We start from the raw sequence: 6523 nt of genomic DNA on the forward strand, positions 1-6523 counted from the left end.
CCACAGCCCACCAATGACAGCCCACCAATGACAGCCCACTCCCTCCATCAACAGCCCTTAACCCACCAATGACAGCCCACTCCCTCCATCAACAGCCCACAGCCCACCAATGACAGCCCACTCCCTCCATCAACAGCCCTTAACCCACCAATGACAGCCCACTCCCTCCATCAACAGCCCTTAACCTACCAATGACAGCCCACTCCCTCCATCAACAGCCCACAGCCCACCAATGACAGCCTACTCCCTCCATCAACAGCCCTTAACCCACCAATGACAGCCCACTCCCTCCATCAACAGCCCTTAACCTACCAATGACAGCCCACTCCCTCCATCAACAACCCAGATCCCACCAATGACAGCCCACTCCCTCCATCAACAGCCCTTAACCCACCAATGACAGCCCACTCCCTCCATCAACAGCCCACAGCCCACCAATGACAGCCCACTCCCTCCATCAACAGCCCACAGCCCACCAATGACAGCCCACTCCCTCCATCAACAGCCCTTAACCCACCAATGACAGCCCACTCCCTCCATCAACAGCCCTTAACCCACCAATGACAGCCCACTCCCTCCATCAACAGCCCTTAACCCACCAATGACAGCCCACTCCCTCCATCAACAGCCCTTAACCCACCAATGACAGCCCACTCCTTCCATCAACAGCCCTTAACCCACCAATGACAGCCCACTCCCTCCATCAACAGCCCTTAACCCACCAATGACAGCCCACTCCCTCCATCAACAACCCAGATCCCACCAATGACTGCCCACTCCCTCCATCAACAGCCCTTAACCCACCAATGACAGCCCACTCCCTCCATCAACAGCCCTTAACCCACCAATGACAGCCCACTCCCTCCATCAACAGCCCTTAACCCACCAATGACAGCCCACTCCCTCCATCAACAGCCCTTAACCCACCAATGACAGCCCACTCCTTCCATCAACAGCCCTTAACCCACCAATGACAGCCCACTCCCTCCATCAACAGCCCTTAACCCACCAATGACAGCCCACTCCCTCCATCAACAACCCAGATCCCACCAATGACTGCCCACTCCCTCCATCAACAGCCCTTAACCCACCAATGACAGCCCACTCCCTCCATCAACAGCCCTTAACCCACCAATGACAGCCCACTCCTTCCATCAACAGCCCTTAACCCACCAATGACAGCCCACTCCCTCCATCAACAGCCCTTAACCCACCAATGACAGCCCACTCCTTCCATCAACAGCCCTTAACCCACCAATGACAGCCCACTCCTTCCATCAACAGCCCTTAACCCACCAATGACAGCCCACTCCTTCCATCAACAGCCCTTAACCCACCAATGACAGCCCACTCCTTCCATCAACAGCCCTTAACCCACCAATGACAGCCCACTCCCTCCATCAACAGCCCTTAACCCACCAATGACAGCTCACTCCTTCCATCAACAGCCCTTAACCCACCAATGACAGCTCACTCCCTCCATCAACAGCCCTTAACCCACCAATGACAGCCCACTCCCTCCATCAACAGCCTACAGCCCACCAATGACAGCCCACTCCCTCCATCAACAGCCCTTAACCCACCAATGACAGCCCACTCCCTCCATCAACAGCCTACAGCCCACCAATGACAGCCCACTCCCTCCATCAGCAGCCCTTAACCCACCAATGACAGCCCACTCCCTCCATCAACAGCCCACAGCCCACCAATGACATCCCGTTATCTCCCAACAAACCCACCAATGACTACCCATTGTCTCCCGTCACGCAGCCCACAACCCACCAATGACAATCGGCTGTCTCCCATCAATCAGCCCAAAACCCACCAATGAAGAACCGGGACCACCCTTCAATCAACCAGTAAACTGGTTTCCGGTCAAGTGGGCGGGGCCACCTTGTCTCCCCGCATCGGCACCGGAAGGCCTACTTTTGGGCTTTCACCTCGGGCTGAAAATCCAACGATTACCGCGGCCAGACACGAAAAACAAGGCGGCCGTCGCCATCGGCCGGCCCGGGGCTTCGCGCTGGCCGGGCAGCCCGCGGGGGAGCGCACCACAGCCGGTAGGTGAGGTGAAAGGGCCGGCGGCGCCCTCCCGCCTTCGCGGCGGCGACTGTTGACAGCGGTTACGTCATCACATCGCGCATTTGGCCTCCCCCCACCTCGTCCGCCGCCGCCGTTCGGCCGCCGCCACCGTCCGCCTCGCCGGCGGGTCGGGGCCGGCACCGGAGCCGGGACCTGACCTGTGCCGGGGCGAGCCGCGCCCTCCGCCCGCCGCCGCTCACTTCCCGCCGCCCGCCCGCCGCCGATCCGTGACTGTGAGGAGGCCTCACTCTCCCGGCAGCCCACGCGCCGCTGACCTTTCACCCTGACAACCGGCGGCGGCGGGGCGGGAGACGCGGCCGGTTGCCTGGGTAACCGGGCCTGGTTCTGACAGCGGTGGAGGAGCAACCAACTGCAAGGCAAAAGTTTAATGTTACTGGTGGCAATGGGGGGGGGGGGGGGGGGGGGGTGTTGCAGTGTTGTGTCACCAAGGCCGAGCTTACTGTCAGATGCACAAGTCCATGTGTGCACAGGTGCAATGAAAAACTTACCTGCAGCAGCATCACAGGCACAGAGCATCAGACAAGCAGCATTCACAAGAAAAACATGAATTAAACATAAATTATACACAATGAGACACAAGAGACGGCAGATGCTCGAATCTGGAGCAGCAAACAATCTGCTGGAGGAGCTCAGCGGGTATTGGTTTATTATTGTCACCTGTACCGAGGTACAGTGAAAAGCCTGTCTTGCATACCGATCGTACAGGTCAATTCAATACCCAGTGCAGTTACATTGAGTCAGTACAGAGTGCGTTGAGGTAGTACAGATACAATAACAGTACAGAGTAAAGTGTCACAGCTACAGAGAAAGTGCAGTGCAATAAGGTGCAAGGTCACAACAAGGTAGATCGTGAGGTCAGAGTCCATCTCATTGTATAAGGGAACCGTTCAATAGTCTTATCACAGTGGGGTAGAAGCTGTCCTTAAGTCTGGTGGTCACTGCCCGCAGGCTCCTGTATCTTCTACCCGATGGAAGAGGAGAGAAGAGAGAATGACCCGGGTGGGTGGGGTCTTTGATTATGCTGGCTCAGGGATAATCTCCACAGATTATAACCCCCCCACAGATGCTGCCTGACCCTGAGGGCACGTACCACCAGATTTAAGGACAGCTTCTACCCCACTGTGATAAGGTTATTGAACGGTTCCCTGAGACGATGAGATGGACTCTGACCTCACGATCTACCTTGTTGTGACCTTGCACCTTATTGCACTGCACTTTCTCTGTAGCTGTGACACTTTACTCTGTACTGTTATTGTTTTTACCTGTAGTACATCAATGCACTCTGTACTAACCCAATGTAACTGCACTGTGTAATGAATTGACCTGTACGATCGGTATGCAAGACAAGTTTTTCACTGTACCTCAGTACAAGCGACAATAATAAACCAATACCAAGTTTATTGTCACATGCACAAGCACATGTGCGCACGGGTGCAATGGAAAACTTACTTGCAGCAGCATCACAGGGACATAGCATCAGACACACAACATTCACAAGAAAATCATAAACTAAACAAATTATACACAGTTTTTTTACAAGAAAACACAATTAGATCAGAAAAAACAAAGTCCATTTTGTGCAAAGTGGTCACAGTGTTGCTAAACTCTGGTGATTAGGGTTGTGCCGGTTGGTTCAAGAACCGAATGGTTGAAGGGAAGTAGCTGTTCTTGAACCTGGTGGTGTGGGACTTCAGGCTTCTGTACCTCCTGCCCGATGGGAGCTGCGAGAAGATGGCATGGCCCAGATGGTGGGGATCTTTGATGATGGATGTTGCCTTCTTGAGGCAGCGCCTCTTGTAGATACTCCCGATGGTGGGGGGGGATGTGCCCATGATGTATTGAGCAGAGTCCACTACTCTCTGCAGCCTCTTACATTCCTGTGCATTCAAATTTCCATACCAGACCGTGATGCAATCAGTCAGGATACTTTCAACCGTACACCTGTAGAAGTTTAGAGTGTTCAGTGACGTGCTGAAATTTTTCAAGGGACACTCAAGGCAAAGTCTTGAATATTTTTGGAGTCATTGAATCATACAGCACAGAAATGGGTCCTTCGCAACTATTGTACATTATCTACAGTAATCCCATTTGCCTACATTAAGTCCGTATCCGTCTATGCCTTGGCTATTCCGATGTCTGTCTAAATGCCTCTTGAACGTAGTGATTGTATCTGACTCCACCACATCCTTTGGCAGTGAGTTGCAGATATAAACCACTCTCTGTGTGAAAATCTTTTCTCACAGATCCCCTTTCAAACACCTACCTCTTACCTTAAACCTATGCCCTCTTGGTTTAGACACCCCTGATATGGGAAAAAGACTTTGACAATCTTCTCTGTCTATGCCTCTTACATACTCCCACCAGGTGATTCGTCAGCCTCCTTCACCCCAGGGAAAATAAACAGAGCCTATCAAATCTCTCCAAATAACTAAAGTCCTTCAATCCAGATGGTGAATCTCCTTTGCACAACTGCATCCTTCCTATAGTGAGGAGTCCAGAACTGCACACAATATTCCGTGCAGTCTAACCAGTGTTTTGTAAGGTTGTAACATGATGGCCCAACTCTTATAATCTATGCCCGTGCAATGAAGGCAAGCATGCCCCACACCTTTTTCACCACACTATCCACCTGAGTTGCCACTTTCAGGGAACTATAGATTTGTAGCCCAACATCTCTCTCTTCATCCTCGGGCCCTACCATTTACTGTGTATGTCCTACCCTTATTTGATTTGCTGAGAACCATCACATTTTAATGCAGAAATAGATAGATTCTTGGTAAGGAAGGAAACGCTTGTGAAACTTTTTTCCCTTGAGGCATAACAGAGTTTCCAATCTAAGAATTACTTCATTTGTGCTTAATTAGTTGGTATTGGTATTGGTTTATTATTGTCACTTGTACTGAGGTACAGTGAAAAACTCGTCTTGCATACTGATCGTACAGGTCAATTCATTACACAGTGCAGTTACACTGAGTTAGTACAGAGTGCATTGATGTAGTACAGGTAAAAACAATAACAGTACAGAGTAAAGTGTCACAGCTACAGAGAAAGTGTCATTCTCATCAAATTTCTCATCAAAATTCTCAGCAAGGGAAGGTATTTTTTGGTAGAGTAGCCAAGTGTCTCTGCAAGATTATCGTGCACTTCAAGGTAAGTAAAATGATGTGGACACTTGGCATCTTCTCCTGGTTGGGGGTGTCATCAGATTGTCATCCTGAAGCAACATTCTTGCGATCTTTCACATGCACAGTGACATACTGTTAATAGGTGCCAGTACTTGGACTGGGGGTGTTGCGGTTGTCTCTCTAATGACACTGGGTGACACAGTGGTGCAGAGGGGTAGAGCCACTGCCTCACAGTGCTACAGATCCAGGTTCAATCTAGACCTTTGGCATTGTCTGTGTAGAGTTCACATTCTCCCTGTGACCACGTGGGTTTCCTCTGGGTGCTCTGGTTTCCTCCCGCATCCCAAAGACGTGCGGGTTGGAGGGTCAATTGGCCACTGTAAATTGCCCGTAGTGTGCAGATGTGTGGTAGAATCTGGTGGGGGGGGGGGGGTCGGTGGCAGTTCATGGGAATGTGGGGAGAATAAGGAATCAGAATTATTATCAGTGACTTGTATGAAGTGAAATGTGTTGTCTTGCGGCAGCAGTACAGTGCAAAGACATAAAATTACTATAAATTACAAAATAAATAAATAGTGTAAAACAAAAGGAATAACGAGGTGGTGTTCATGAGTTCACGGACCATGCAAAAATCTGATGGTGGAGGGGAAGAAGCTGTTCCTGAATCATTGAGTGTGGGTCTTCAGGCTCCTGTACCTCCTCCCCGATGGTAGTAACAAGAAGAGGGCATGTCCCGGGTGGTGACGGTCCTTAGTGTTAGATGCCACCTTCTTGAGCCACCGCCTCTTGAAGATGTCCTCGATGGTGGGGAGGGTTGTGCCCATGATGGAGCTGGCTGAATCTACAACCTTCTGCAGCCTCTTGCAATCCTGCACATTGGAGCCTCCACACCAGGGTATGATGCAACCAGTCAGAATGCTCTCCACTGTACATCTATAGAAATTTGTGACAGTCTTTGGTGACGTACCGAGTCTCCTCAAACTCCTAACAAAGTAGAGCTGCTGGCGTGCCTTCTCCGTGATTGCATCAATGTGTTGGGCCCAGGATAGATCCTCTGAGATGTTGATGCCCAGGAACGTGAAGCTGCTCACCCTTTCCACCGCTGACCCCTCAATGAGGACTGGTGTGTGTTCTCCCAGTAATGGGATTAGTAAGGTATGCAGGTAGGAACATTCTGTAAAAAAAATCTCTGTAACTAGTGTTGTTGCCATATCTGTCTCTAGGCAAGCATTCCTTCCAACAGCGACACCCCTGCTCTGCTGCAGTTGATACAATCATCCTCTCACCGAGCTTGG

The 6523-nt window shown here is 50.9% G+C and overlaps 1 protein-coding gene across 4 annotated transcripts in view; it reads right to left on the reverse strand.

Moving 5' to 3' along the window:
• The window catches only part of LOC127572265 (zinc finger protein 131-like), a 41593-nt gene extending 39261 nt beyond the window's left edge, over positions 1–2332 (reverse strand). Inside the window, exon 1 of one of the 4 annotated variants that reach the window (XM_052019281.1) lies at positions 2241–2332. The gene's annotated coding sequence lies outside the window, so the exon portion shown is untranslated. Of the gene's footprint in view, positions 1–1825; positions 1898–1940; positions 2106–2159 lie in introns of those variants that run through there. The other 3 variants (XM_052019282.1, XM_052019284.1, XM_052019283.1) reach the window with 3 other exon arrangements.
• Positions 2333–6523: the final 4191 nt, after the last annotated feature.

This window comes from Pristis pectinata, chromosome 7 (genome assembly GCF_009764475.1).
Source record: "Pristis pectinata isolate sPriPec2 chromosome 7, sPriPec2.1.pri, whole genome shotgun sequence".
NCBI lineage: Eukaryota > Metazoa > Chordata > Chondrichthyes > Rhinopristiformes > Pristidae > Pristis > Pristis pectinata.